Below are 15,536 nucleotides of genomic sequence, written 5' to 3'. Positions count from 1 at the left end.
TGAGGATCAGGTGGCAGGGATAGATTGCAAAGGTAAGACGGATTTTTTTCTAACAGATGCTGGCAGCGCCTTTGAACATGAAAGGACGCCATTAAACTGCTGAACCTTAAGTGACAGCACAGTGTTCCTTTGCGCAGAAAAGTTGTCTTCTGGCTATGCTGACAACATAAAATGTTCGTGCCATCAAGAACAATCTGTTTCTGAGCCTTCCTTGTGAGTACAGAGGTGGTAGCTCAGCATAATGTAGCTGAGGCAACTTTTTGATGGGTTTCCTTATGGAGAGTAGACACTTCAGGAAAAAAAGGGCTTGGAGAGGAAGGCAAATTACAGATGGTGTAATACCCTACTGATGAAAGCTATGACATACGTATGGGTCTAGGAAACAGGAAGTAGGTCCTCAACCACAGTTTGATTCATACCAAATCTTGGAGAAAGTTTCCATCTGGTGTTTCGGTTTGGCCCCATATGCAGCTAGAGATCTGCTTCCAAATGTCATTCTCAATCTGGATTCAGGCTGCGAGCAGCCTGCTTTTCCAGGTTATAGTAAGAGCTTTAATTTGGACCATTAGTAGTATTTGTGTCTTCATTCTGATTTAAAAAACATAACAGAGAATTTTAAACCCTTCAGATTCTGTTGTAATTGGCCAAAAAGACTGCTATAATGAAAAGCTTTGTTACCTTTTTTTTTTGAGTAAGAATGATGACTGGTGTTGCCTCTGCCATTAAAACTGGAGAGTAACTTAACCTTTTATCCTGTTGCTCTGTAAAAAAAAAAAAAAAAAAAAAAAAAAAGGCTGTACATCTCATTAACCTGGCTGTGAGCTTGAGATCTCTAAAAAGCCTGTAAGATTGACTCCTTAGCTGCTAGGGAAAGCTATTGCATAACTGAGTTTTCACTTTGTTGATGTGTATCTGTGTACAATATCTGTAGTCATCATGCATGGGCGTGTGCTGTCTTGCATTTCTTGCATGGCTGTAGGTATTTGTGTAGTCTACATTTCGTGGTTTATTTAAAAAAAAAAAAAAAAAGCAGCTTGCTTCCTTCCTTCTGCAGATTGTGAACAATAGCTCTGACTAATTTAAAAGGGTTTTGTTTCATAGATTCTGAAGAGAAGGTACTATCACGAGAAAACTTACTGAAAGAAATGAATTTTACATTTAATTTGGTATAATTTTCTCCTGGGAATTGCATTTTCTCTTCTCATGGATCCAACTCCCAAGAAAGTTTTTGTATAGATGTCTTTTTAATATAAATTTCTTATTATTCTATAAAGTTCTTCTAAAAAATGAGGACAGTAGCTATGACTGTTCAGCATCTTTTTTTTTCTTTTTTTTTTGTATTATTTCAGTGTTTCCTTCTTAAAGATATTTTAAGCAAATTGCATTCCTATAATGCAATCTCCTCACAGCACTGGCAGCAGCAAACTTCAGAGATGTACAAAAGCTGTGTCTCATATTGTGGATGGTGTAGAAAGTGATAAGAAGCTTAGAGGAGAAAATAGCTTGGGAGAAAGGAGGATTAACCTCTCTTACTGAAAGTGGAACAGATACCAAGAAATTATATTTGGCTTGAATTGCATTGCTAGTTTGAATTCATTCAAATCTGGGGGAGGATGTTCTGGGGGAGGGTGTGTGGGAAGAAGCTGTAGTTCTTGTGTTTCGCACTCTGGCTGCATCTGCAGCAGAGACTCAGTAGCTGATATGGAGCTGTTTTGGTTAAGTAAAATCTTTTTGTTATTGGGAAGAGTAATTATTTTTAAAAAAGCCTTTTCCCTGCACCTCCATTTCTGACAGCTCTTCCTTCCTGAGCTGCTCTGTCTTTCTTTGGGCTGTTCCTCAGAAGCATTTCCCGGGGTGAATCCACCAGCAAACAGCACCAGCGACCGCGGCTGACTCCCAGCTGTTGATCTTGGACTGGAGGAGGAAACGCAATCCTCTTTTGTGGAGGATTTTGAGTCTGGTCATTTTGGTACCATTCCAATCCAAACCTAAACCCAAGGATTTCTGAATTCTCCATGAAAGAGAGCAGTGCCTTAGGGGGAATGGGGCCTTGTGGACTGCCCTAGAGCTGCAGGCCTCCAGCTGTGAAGGGGACCACATGGTGGGCCCTCCCAAAGATGCAGGGCCTGTGACTGCAGGCCTTGGAAGCAGGGCGAGCATGGAGGTGTAACTTAACACTGAGAAAGACAGACAGGGCCTCCTGTACAAGTATGAAACATAAACTGCAAAATCCCAGCAGACTTTAAGCCTCCTGCTCTTAGAAGCGTCCCTGGTGCTGCCGAGCTCCTCTGCCTGGGCAGGAGGCCAGGCTTTCTGCACGGGTGACTTGGAGAGCGCAATTCCCCCGGGGCTTAAAAATCTCAGCCTGTGAGCTCTGCCTCTCCAGGGAAACTGCCATACGTTTTGGATCCGTGTCCCAGCCTTCCCCACAATTTCCTCTTTCCTCAGCAAAAAATCTGTGGGATATAGCTAACAGGGAAATTAGGCCTTTAAACTTTTACTGCTTGGCCTCGCATAGCAGTTGTACCCGTGGTGTCTGTAGGACGGGTCTCAACATTCAGCAACATACCTGCCTATTGCTAACACAGCTTGTGCTCTCCTCAAAGAAGGACGACATTCTCCCTTTGCTTGTACTCAGGGCTTTCTTACCCTATCCATGGCACAACTCCGGTTGCCCTACTAAATATTTTAGAAAACATCACTTCAAATAAAATCTCCAAGGCTTAATTTAGACAAGAATTTTTAAACTTTTCCATAGACATGAAGTCACCAGTTGGCACTAATGCGTGTTTATAGAAATAAAATCTGCTGGTTATTATTTGCTTTTCTGTTGGTTAAGCTCCTTTAACCCATGCTGTCTTTCACACCAGCCTACACTCAGCGGTAGCCTGACAGGTGGTGAACATCTAGATCAGTCAGTGTTTCAGTGGTTGAACAACTTCCACAACAAACTAGCTTAAGAAGTGTCGAAGTCAAACCTGAATAATACCTTTCATGCTTGGCTTTTAGATTAAACATCTTTGGCTATGCCTAGATTGCCTTTTCTGTGGTAATCTCTTTTCTCAGCCCCTCAATATAGGGAGGGCAATGGCTGGAATTTAAAGCAAATATTACAGAGTAATTGTGGGAAACAATTTTTGAGTCCATGATAATTGTTTGCATAAAAAGAATGATTTGGAAGTGATATCTGATCAGACAGCAGAGAATTACACCTTGGGCTCCTCTGACCCATTGGTACAAGTTACATTTCAGAGACTTCAGCAGATGCAATGATCTGCTTACAAAGGAGCACTAAGATTAATAATTAAGTATATTAAAAAAAAAAAAAAAGAAGACGTTTTTTAGAAACGGCGATCAGAATTTATTGGTACATGATGCATAAACAGAAAAATCAGAAAGAGATTAAAAATTATAGTATTGATTTTGCATTTTTCTCCAATTTTAAATAGATTTCTATATGTCTGTAACAATGAGACTAATTTCAAGCGTTACAGCAATCAAAATCTAATATTCCAATGCACTGTTCCCAAAGAAAATGGCAATCTTGAAAACTAATAAAACAGTTGAATTCAAAGAATCTTCCTTGAACAAATGTCTAAATTACATATTATTTCTGTCACTTTCAAGGAACATCAAAATCAGCATGCTTCTTTAAGCAATGTCCGAAGGGGAGTGAAAGGACTTCATTGTTTATGGTGTAAATGTTTTTAAGCATTAAATGGCAGTCTATTTTGTTTATATTGGATTTAGATCCAAAGCAGCTCTTGAAGCTGTTTTGTCAGGTGTTAAACTGCACGTAAAGACACCACGTTACTGACTTGCAATTGTACCATAAATTATCAGATGATAAAAAAAGGACAATGCACTACTATTGTAAAGAAGAGCTATAAAGCACATTAATCTTCTGCAGATATCAATAACATGGCAGTCACAAGATTAAAATCTGAGTATTTTTATGTTGTCTGGGCCTGAAGTGTTTATTTACCTTAAATCTATTTTCTGCCTTGTGAGTTGTTGAGGTTTGCAAGTATTTACGGTCAAATGGATCTGAGGCTGAACGCATGACCCAATCTAAGATCTTGGAGGTCAGAGAAAAAGCCATCATTTCTCTCGTGTCTACCACTGGGTTTGAGGAACACAGATATTTATATATGCACTGGTCGGGGGGATGAGATTTTTGCACTATAAACTTGTCATTTTGTTGAAATATACAGAGTGGTTGTTTACTTCTACATGTAAATCATAAGGCACAAACAGACATTAGGACTGCATTTTCTATCTCATAGATTCAGTACAAGACCATGAACCTAGAATGGATATTTCAAAGCTCATGAAAACAACGGAGCCATGTTTACCTACAATTTATTTGCAGGCTGCAGCTGAATTGGTTAACAGCTGATGCAAATTGTTATGAGCAAGCAAAGGGCCCACCCTCCTTGTAACTGTAGTGAAACAGAAAGACCTGTCAAAAATACTTCTTCCAATTTTGAAGAAATCGTCTTATGGCCTTCAGTTGTTTTTTGTTTTAATCCAGTTTATATGCCTAATCCTTAAAGGCAAATAAAGGTAAGCAAATGGAAATGTTCATAATTTCCTTCTCTAATTGATACATGGCATTTTTGGTTGTGTTATGCTGGAAACCAAAGTCACACCTTACATTTCCAATATCATATAAGAGACTCTTTAGGGGATTGTATTTTACTGGCTCAAAGTGCATAGATATTTCAAAGTGGCAGCATCTAGCTGCAATCTCTATAATCTGCCAGCAGTACATATCCCAAGGGAATGATGACCAGAATGCAAATGTATTGTTTTTAATCATAATAATAATATTACTGAATCTTCTACATGTCATTTTAATCTCTTAAGAAATATTCAAATTTAGCTTAACATTCAACCTAGTCAGCCTAATTGGCCTTGCCTACCCTAGACTTTGATTACAGAATTTTGCATCTCAGTAAAATATATTCCTTGCAGCTTCAATCTTTCCCTTTTCTGATGCCAAGCATGGTATAGGTTTGTATTACACAAGCCTGTAGTGCAACTAGGAATTGTTCCCTTTTGTTTTGTTTCATCAGAGGTTGTGGTATTGTACTGAATGGGCAAAAATGTGAGCAATATGTGCTTTTAGGTTCAGGCAAAGAAGAGTTCTCTAAACCTGACTAGCAAAAGCACATGGTTCTGACAACTGTTCTCTCATTACCATTGGGTTTTATTCCTCCTTGTTTGCAAGGTGGTGTATTTTCAGAACATTTCCATTGCCTGACATGGAATAATTTGTAGATTTATTTTGTTACTATTCATTAAACTGTCATATGTGTTATAATCAACCCAGCTATTTGGGTGTGAGCCTGAAAATGGAATATTGAAATAACACATTAATTCCTGCTAACTTCAGTGGAAGTATGTTGTATTGTTCTTCCAAAAAACAATCTATATTAGGATGCTTATTGTACAAGAACTCTGCAACAGCAGCAGCAGGAGAGTGTGAACCTGCAAACTCTAAACTCTGTGTTAGCCAGGGAAGAGGAGTACCTAGGAATGGTTTATTCCCTGTCAGGACTGTTAAAATTACATTGAGTCAGAAGGAGCTGAGAGATGGTAGTATAAAAAATAAAAGGTTTCTGTTTGTTCTGCTACTTTTGGACAACTCTTTTTTGCCCCTGAAAGACAGAAAGTTGAGCCAAAGATGATTTAGGAAGTGAAATTCTTCCCTAGCCTTGTTTCCCCTTCCTGGATGATATTTCACCAACAGATCCTTATGCATTAGTCTTTTTTTTTTTTTTTTTTTTTTCCTTCTACCCATTTCCATGCTGAGCCTTGGCTTCCATCAAAGATTTTAGGGAACAGGGAAAAGAGGACTTTTCATTACTTTCTCCTGCTTGTAATCTCTCCTCTGGGGATTAAAATTCTACTTTCCGTAATCTCTGTCCTTAATGTATGTTAAAGCTTTCTTCGTCCTTCCAACAGACACTTAGCTATTCTTAATAGGATCATTGGAGATTGCTCTTCCTAAGCATGTTATAGGTTTGAAGAGTCTTACGAGGTTTGTTGTGGTTCAGGAGAGTGGAAGAAGTCTTGAAAGAAATATCTCTTCTGGATCATGTCTACATAATCCCTTGGAAAGAGTTCCTTTCACATTACCTCCAGGCTTGGCTAGTGCTTTGTTAGCCAGAGCAGTTACCTCAGTTTCAGCACCACTTTGCTTTTGTTTTTATTACCTATGTAACTAGGAAATTATTTTAAAGTCCAAATATTCTGAAAATGAAGAAACAATTACAGGATGGATCATTTTGAGGACATCTAAAATAGAAAGTCCAATCTCTTTTTAAACTTATCTGTCTCTTTTATTCAGAACAGGGCATATACATATGAATAAAGTATAGCTTGATCTGTAAAATAATTACTGTGACAGTGAAATTTGGCAATGTTAGCTGGTGATTGCTAACTGAAACCACTAGCTATCAGTAGTGGCTGTAAACCATGGCTATCAGACTACAGTTTTGTCAACCACATGACATGATGCCATCAAAGTAAGTTATTCTCACAATATCAATCTCATCAACTTCTCATGAGGCAATAGCAGGGCTGACATTGAGATGACTTCTTTTATTTAATTGAAGGGATAGTCTCAGTAGTTCAAATTTGACCCCCCATCTGTGGTTAACTGAGGAAAATGTGCCTTTCTGCTGTAAAGCATTGTTGGAGAAAGGGCTGGAAAAGAGTTGGAAAAGGCTGAACAGCTAGCTCTTATTGATTTGGAGCAGAAGGGCACCTAGTTCCCTTCTCTGCCAAACTGTTTTCTGAGAAAAGCTCACCACTTGACGGGGGATTATGCAAAACTGGGTTGGATGCATGCATTTTTCTCCTCAGAAGTGTTATTTATGCTCTTTGGTAAAAGTTATCAGTAATAGTGCTTTGTTTTCTTTTAACCACTATCCTCTGATCATTTAAATGGTAAATTTTGCTATGTGCATTTGAGGTATTTAGGATCAGTTGGCCATCTAACCTTACTTCAAGTAGTAAGGTTCAGGTTAAAATGTATGCAAGTTTAATAGCAATGTGGAAAAAATAAATAACAATGAGCTCTGTTTTCTTTTGACAAAAAAAGAACAAATACTCCTAGCTGAGGTTCCCTACAATCCTTCTAGATTCATTTAAAGACTCAAATGAAATATATAGTAAACAGGTTTTTAATAAATTTGTATAAGATGGTATTGATTCATAATTGTTGTTTTGTTTGTTTTGCTTTTTAAAATGGAATCACCAGACACATAGTTAGCATGGGCACACGTGGATGCTCATTTCTACAATGCTCTTCTAGTAAATGAGTTTATTGGGGTAGAGAAGGGTCAAACCCCAACTGTGTAAATCTGTAAATCTTGGTCTGAATGCCAGTTTGAAGGATTTCTCAGGACCCTCACCTAGTACCATATTATATTTTAAAATATGTTATTATGAACTTAAGAGATGAATATGCTTGCTATCTAAACATACTCATTATCTAAATTATTTTCATTGCTTTCATTGCTACTCATTATTTATTTTTATTGTACTTTCATTTTCTTGTCCTATTTCATACATAGCTTTATAAAACCTACAGCGTTTTAGCACAAATACCTTGCCTAGCCATTATCAGGAAGCACTTGTTCACTCAGAAAAATGTTGTGAGGTCATTAATGCAGTAACTCTTTCTGACAGGTAAGGAGTTAAACTCATGACAAGTTCCTAGCACTAAAAGGGAAGAGGATTAATTTTTGCCTGTTGTGAACAAGGTAGTCTTGATGGAGAAAGTACCAAGAAGCCTTCTGGTCATCTAGAACATCAGTCTATTTGCCAGGACCCACACAGACTGCTCCAATATAAAATTGCAATAGCTGAGCAGCTGGTTTAAAATGTCTGGAAGGAATATAACATGGATTATCTCAGGAAGCAATTACCAAATAGCAGTAATTTATAAGAGGGACTGATTCTTCATTTACAGTGGTGTAAATCCAGTGTACAGGCACTTTTAGAACAAAATGCCACTAGAACCATTTTTTTCCTGAAAGAAATAACTTGGTGCTATGAACGTCTGAAAACTAATTTCTTCTTGAAGCTATTCAGAGTGAAAGTGTGTTTTGGCCAAAGCATGTATTTACATTGAAATGCTGATCAAAATGCCACCGAGGTTCAAAAGGCAAGTGCCTGGGGTGGGTTTCTCTCCCCTGTCAGATGCTGTCTTCATATCCAGAGGGCAACTTCGTGTCCCAGGCTTCCAGGGGCCACTGTTTCAGGCTGCTTCCAGCAAGAGACTCCCCTGGAGCTGCCAGGGTTGCAGTTTCAGGGCAGCCTGGCTGTATTCACATAGTTGCATGCTTTTGTAGTTAATGTTTTTCACAGAATTCTCCCTCTGCAACAAATTTGGGACTCTGTTTCCCATCCTGACTAGCAGCTGAAACTCCCCCATCTCATGGTCAAATGGAGACTGTGTTTTGCGCACACTCACTCCACTGTGCCTAGGCTTTATTTATTGACAATAAGCCACGCATTGCTGTTTCCAGACAGTATGAAAATGAATCATCAGCTGGACATTCTGAGTATGTCACTGTATGCTGAGTGCATACAATTGCTGGGTGCATACCAATTGCACGTGGGAGTGATAATGGCCCATCGCTGATCTGGTTAATGAAAACTTCTGTAGGTGATGCTGCTCTGAGCCTGTTTGCAAACAAACAGCCGGCAGCAGATAGGCCTGTGAGGCAGGCTATATGCTGAGAGTTGTGTGGCATCATTATGCGCGTGTAGGCGGTTGAGATATTTGCGGTGAAATCGTGGCCTCATTGAAGTGGGTGGCAGCTTTCCCACCGCCTTCAGTTGGGCCAAATACTAGCCTTTCTGATGGTATTTGCTCAGAATGCTTGATTGAGTTCAATGGAGACTTAGTGGCATAAAATGCAGCAAGATGCTGTTGCCTTAAGAAAATGAGCTCTGAAATCAGTTGACGTCCATAGGCTTTGTATTTATTCCACTGTCTAAATTTTGCGTGTTTTCACTCTGAATGGCTTTAGCTTGGAATGTAGCAAATATATGGAGATGATCTGTAAGTTCTCTGTGGGGATTTGTAATTTTCTTGCTAAACAGTTCTCTACGTAATAAGAATAAATGATCAAATTTGGGTTGGATAAAAACCAGCAGTATTGCAAAGTATGTAGGCTTCCAGAACAAGATGACCTACAGATGCCTGATGGAATAAAACCCATTTTAAAAGCCTTTCTCTTTCATGTGTATTTTCCACAGAATAAGAATGATAGAAAGAGGAAAGCCTGATTTTTTAGTATTAAGCAGCAACATCAGCGTATTGTGTGGAGGCTGACCTTGTCTCTGCGTCTCTGTGTTGATCTCAATGTGCTGGGTTTCCTCAGGGTTCAATTCCTTGGCAAGGAAATACTCTTGCACAAAGTCTATGAATTACTGTTACTTTATAACACTGGGATATAAAAATCCCAGGTATTTCTCTGCTTTTAGAAAAAGACTGTAGGTTTGTTAGCAGTGTGTAACAAGGTTCAGTGAATCTGGAGGGAGAGGGCATATAACCTCTGGAAGGAGACTCTGCAATTATCGCTCACAATGCCATTCAGTAATGCTGTCCCTGCTGTGACATATCCATCTTAGACTGCAAGACATATAGCTGTGCCTTATCATCAAAATCTATTTCAACTGGTATGGCTTAGATCGTCCTGTTTTCTCATTTGTCTCTGGTATTTCCTGGTCTTTAAATCTCCAGACCACCTGGGGCTCTTAACCCCCTTTAATAAATAGGTCCATCACATTTTCCCCGTGTTCAAAAATGGCACAGCTGCTTCCAATATGCTATGCAGGGATCATAAAAATAAGTACAGTATAAAACATTATTACAGCCCTATTTCCAGTTTCTTCAGCATGGCTCATTTTGAGACATTAGCCATTCTGCAAACTCTGCTGTGATTATTCTTTCCAATTGCTCTCTCTTAAAGTAACCTGGTCAGATGCTGGTGTCTTAGGCCATGCAGTAGCTGTTTAATAGCCTCAAACAAATCTGCATGTTTTAAAAAAAGGTGGGCAGCATCCTATTCCCAGAGTTTTTCATCTCCCAAAGGAAGCTGCTTCGTCTTCTGCCTGGGCTCTGGGATGCACAACACTGGCATCGCTCGCATAGGGTGTGGGGCAGTGTCCATGCGTGGTCTGCTATAGTGGGTCCTCAGTTTCTCCTCTGCTTTTAGTGTCTGCAGGCATCATCTCTTGTGGACAGTAGTCTCTCACACTAATGGGTCTGGACAGAGAGGAGCCGTGGCTTTCAAACAATATTTCCCTGAAATACTGCCTGAACTCGTGCTGCATCTGTGACCTGGGCTAACAGAGTAGCTGTCAAAAGCTGGTGCATGGTGTTTGGGTTTTCTGTTCCTAATCCGGTCATTCTTTTCACATCAATAGAGACGATATAAATGTCTGTATACATACATCTCTGCAGAGCTCAGGGGTTTATTTAAACACATTACAGGATGTTTTCAGGAATTAGCAAATTGTGGGTGATGCTGGCCTTATTGAGGCTCAGCATCAACACCTACATGGTGACTGCAGCGTGGGTCAGGATTTTACCCAGCCCACTTATACTGTACAGTACTTACAAAATGCAAGCAGTTGCAAATAAGGAGCAAACAGTCCAAGGTTCCTCATTTGTATTTAACCTACATTATAAGCAGACATCTGCAGATCATTATACAGAAAGAAATCCATCAGAGATAGTAAACCTAATTCTCAACTATAATCTGTTATGTTTTGTTTTCATTGTGTGTTGTATTTGTTGTTGGTTTGGTGTTGTTAGTTTTTTTGTTTTGTTTTGTTTGTTGTTTTTTTTTTAGTCACATCAGAGGTGCCGTAACATAGACTCAACATCATCATGTATGCTAGTTGACAATAATCTGTTTAGACTACTACATTTACAGTTTTTTTCTCCTCAAAAATGAAATTGTGTATGTGATTTAGGCAGGAGACAGTGCAGCAATGCCATTTTGTTGGCTCCCAGTGTTTGATGGCTTGCAGTTCAGGCTGCATGTGGCATTAATATGCTTCAGCTGGTCCTCTTCCAGGAGCAAGATAACATTTTTCAGTGCGTCTCAGTATGTTTCCTTGGAGCAGCTGGCTGCAGTATCCCCATTTCTCAAGAGATGTCCCCCTCCCCGGAGCCCTCTGAGAGCAGGCATTCCCTCTCCGGACAGCCTGTGTGACACCCAGTGGGGGTCACTGCGCCTAAATAGTCAGAACTAGCAAACTGCAGCCCAGTATAGTAGAAGCGTGAGCATCACCTGAGAAAGGCTTTCTTTTCCTGGCTCTGTTTACCCAGTTTGGGGGTGTGAGAAGGGACATAAGCAGAGGACCTCCAAGGAGTTGCCATCCCAACATGTGATGCTGTCCAGACAGTTCAAAGAATTAGAAATTCCAGACATGAAATATCTTTCCAAGAAAGAAATGGATTCCTTCCCTCAGTTTTAAAGCATGAACTACATGCAAGATCTCTGTTAATAGCAAATTATCAAGGGTCTTTTCTGTTGGGGTAACCTTTGAACTATGTACTTCTGCAGATGATTCTGTCTTCTTCTCACATGTCATTTTTCATGCTGCATTTGCTGCTCTTCTGGCCTGTCAGTGACAAAATAAGGACTTTAACCCTCATAACCCACATTCTCTCCAGTGGTCCCATTCTGAATTTGGCATGCCTGTCCGGGAATGCAGACGCTTGCCGTAGCTGCAGAGCGTCATCAGAAAGGTATGGGCTGTGACCTCGCAAGGGCATCACAGAGCAACAGCCAAGATCTGGATAGAAAAGGCCCCATTGTCACCTAAATATAGTTTCATCACAGGCAGCATGGAAAACAAGAGCGGCAAATGATGTTTTATCTCCTGCAGATGATTTTGCTTCCAACTTTTCTTCTCTGTGTGGCCAATTGTGAAGATCTTTTTAAAAGCTGGAAATCTGTTCTTAATCCAGTCCATTTAGAAGTAAGTACTGCTACAAAAACAGAGCATAACAAATGGATAACAAAATGCTCCTACCCCAGAAGTACTTCTCAAAGTTTACCTAGAGAATGACAGTGCTTTCAAATGAACTCAGTCATCTTTAACTAAACCTTCACCACTATTTTAATGTTTCTCTTTCCTTCACACAGCCAAAAGGCACTGATTATGGATCTAATCACCAATTAAGTGGTCCAACAATATCCCCAGTAAGAAAAAAAAAAAAAAAAAGCTAGAATAAAAGTTATAAGATTGACTATAAAAATGATGACTGACAAATTGGCAAGTGGACAAAGTATTTTAAGAACTTTTAATGATCAGAGCCAGACAGAAGCTATTGGGGTTATTTTGGGCATAAAGAGAATTCAAAATCCCCATTTGCCCCCAGGATTTTCACTTTTTTTTTTCTTCTCTTTCTAATAGTTTTCCATGTTTTGTCTGAAGTCTTTTCTTTTTTGTTTGTTTTCAAGTTGAAACTTAGATATATTCTCAGTGATGACTAGTCAGTTTCCATTCTACCTTCTGTTTAGTCCCCGTTCCTGGATTAAGACCATCTATAAATCCCACAGTAGGTTAGACCTTGTTATCAAACATCCTAGACCTTCCAGAGTCTCCCAGAATGAAAAAGACATCAGATTATTTCCATCTGTATCTCTGATGTCCAGAACATATTTGCACCATTCAGCAGTAAGAGTGCAACTCATGAACTAATTGCAGAAACCTCATGCAACCATGAATCTGGCTCCTTTCCACGTGCGTGAATCATTCACAACCAGGCCTGGATCCCTGTGAATGTGTACAACCACTTATTTTTAGCAGCTACTTATTTTTGTCAAGAAAGTGTTGACTTCTCTGCTGGGTCCCTTGGGTTCTCCTGCTCTCAAGTGCCAGCAAGCCTCTGGTACCATGGGCCGCAATGCTGCTGGTTGCACTGCCTTTCCTGTCATCAGGGTAATGTGCTGAGCAACCACTCATGGCTTTCAATGCTGAGAAGTACCAATGTGAATGATCTGTCACATCTGAGAGGGACTTGTTGTCGCTTTTAAGTCCAGGAAGCTCTGGATTGTCAGGAGTCCCTCTCCACCATTAGGAATAAAATTTTCTCTCTCTTCCAAAAATGGTAGCGAAGCTGGAAAAGAGAACTGCTTTGTTCCAATGTGGTGATAAAAGTGGGAGATTTGCTGTGTTTGCACATCGTGCTTCTATTCTTGAAATGACTTTTATGAACAACGGTAAGGAAATTAAACAGGATTTGAATTTGCCCTTCAGGTTATAAACAGCTCTAGTATTTACAATGCACTTTGCACTTGACTCTGCTGTAGCAGGAATGTTAACAGCAGCTAAATTAAAGTTGCCTAAAGATTTCCATTAGCCCAGGCAAAAGATATTTGTAAGTGTGTATATAATCTTTCACTTACATGAAAAATCAAATAGTTACTTGTAATTCTTTCCATCTTCATTTTTAGATATATTAAAAGAAGCTCAAACTTCTCAGTGTAGGTCAGTTTTTGGCTTCAGTTTTCTATCTATTTGCCTTTTTTGGCTTTTTTTTTTTTTTTCCAAGGTCAGGAATTGTGAGAAAGCTCTGATGTGAGACTTGAGCTTTGAACAGTCACAGCCACACATGGATTTGCAGAAAGCTCAGCACACAGCACCAGCTCGGCAAAGAGCACTGGGAGAAGCGCACTAGCTCCAACCTCCTTCTGCAGCAGTCCCTGGTTGACAAAAGGAGTCCTAGGGTACCCCTTGGTGTCTTGCTGAGTGTCATGGATTGGTATCTGGGAGAGAAGAGTGTGTGCCTTCAGTTTATGTCCTATCAGGAGAGTGAGCATTTGTAGAGGCCATAGCTTCTTTGATGATGTGCTCTTTTGCCTTTTTATTTCTTTCTTTTTAAGAAAAGAAAAAAGTTAATTAAAGTTTATTCTCCTGTGCTTGTAGGAATAAGACTTTCAGATTGGCCTAGTTGATTATTATAGGTATATTTTAAATGTGTAAATGAGGCTCTTCTTCCATCCCTGAAGCAGTGCCTAGACAATAGAGTTAAGAAATTTTAAGTGTCTGTGAATAAGCTGTCACACTGTTTAGACCTAATCATAACTGAGCAGAAGCTGAAGAGCTGCTTTGCATGCAAGTTGACCTGCGTGTTTTATAAGCAGACTCCTCTTGTCAGGCGAGAGGGAGATAAGGGCAGAGGATCTATAATTTATCCTCTCATGTTTATGGGAGAGAGTCACCTGCAGCATGATTACAGGGCCCCATGGTGTTGGTTACTTACCCATTAACTGTAGGATACTGGATTGTTGAACATTTAAATCTACAGGAAAGCACCCCGAAGAACTTCAACTTCACCCTCCTTCACAATCAAGAACAGTGGCCTCCATCCATGTATCCCCAAGAATTCTTTCTGTCCAACATGCATCTCTTCCCCTCTTGCCCTAGGGTACATCTTTATTTGCTATCCAAATATCTAGCATCTTGATGAACTACATAACTGAGATAACAGTCTAGACTTTCTTCTGGTCTACCACTGAGTGAGTTTCTTTAAATTCAGAGTTGTTTCTGTGCCTCATTTAACAGATGCAGAAATGGGCATATGTTGCTATTCAGGGTTGAATCAAGGCACCTTTGCTCTGGTAGTCCACAACCCACTGTAAGCACTACTGGAGACTGTGCAAGAACTCTGCTACATGCAAATATAGGGTAATTCATTTGTCTCAGTTGGCCTTATCTGCATCTCTAATAGATCATGGCTTAAATCTTCAAATACAAAAGCTTAATCATTAAAAATATTCTCACAGATAAATAAAAAATCTGGAAATTTTGGCTTTGACATAAATATTCAAACCATTTTTGAAGTTTGTTAAATTTTTAATAGTGGAAATGCCAATCACCTTGTGTCCCTGGACCCGTAACTATCCGTTTGTTTTTTTTTGCAACCCCATCTCCTAAACTTTCTCTAAGGTACCTGTTCCTTTGTAATATGCCATTTTAAAATTAAATGACAAATCCTGCATGCACCATGCTACGTGAGACCAATATAGCAATTTTAGGTGACTCAAGCAATAATATTAGGATGTCCTCTGTAATATATTTCAGTCCTTTTCAGAGATGCTCTGTGACCCAAGGTATCTGAATGAGACTCTGGTCATGCATATATACATATTTTTTTATTATTTATTTATTTCCTGTAGGTTACACTACATAAGTATTTGCTGTTACAGCAGCAGACACTTTGCATATTCAGTTATAACATTATTTGGTTACACAATGCAATATGCAATTACTTCTCTGCTACGGGTCTGGCTGCCAGTAAGGCTCATGTTTCTGCAGCCAAAAGATATACTGAAAGATTCCTTTTTCAGAAGCTTAACTAAACTAACAAAGCAATTATGGATTTGAATTAATAAGTCAATGGAATGTGTATTCTTTACAAAATCAGGTTAATCTGGGAGAATTTATTAGCTGTGGTCCCTCTCCTCAGAGTAGCAACATGGGAGGGAACT

At 39.4% G+C, this 15,536-nt stretch overlaps 1 long non-coding RNA gene across 2 annotated transcripts in view; it reads left to right on the top strand.

Moving 5' to 3' along the window:
* Positions 1-4,349: 4,349 nt before the first annotated feature.
* The window catches only part of LOC137855950 (uncharacterized), a 157,348-nt gene continuing 146,161 nt past the window's right edge, over positions 4,350-15,536 (top strand). Inside the window, exon 1 of one of the 2 annotated variants that reach the window (XR_011096079.1) lies at positions 4,350-4,566. This is a non-coding gene — a long non-coding RNA (uncharacterized lncRNA). The remainder of the gene's footprint in view (positions 4,567-15,536) is intronic. The other variant, XR_011096078.1, reaches the window with a different exon arrangement.

The sequence above is a fragment of the Anas acuta genome, chromosome 4 (assembly GCF_963932015.1).
Source record: "Anas acuta chromosome 4, bAnaAcu1.1, whole genome shotgun sequence".
Lineage (NCBI taxonomy): Eukaryota > Metazoa > Chordata > Aves > Anseriformes > Anatidae > Anas > Anas acuta.
Note: the sequence above shows the minus strand (reverse complement) of the source record. Positions and strands in the feature narration are given on the sequence as shown.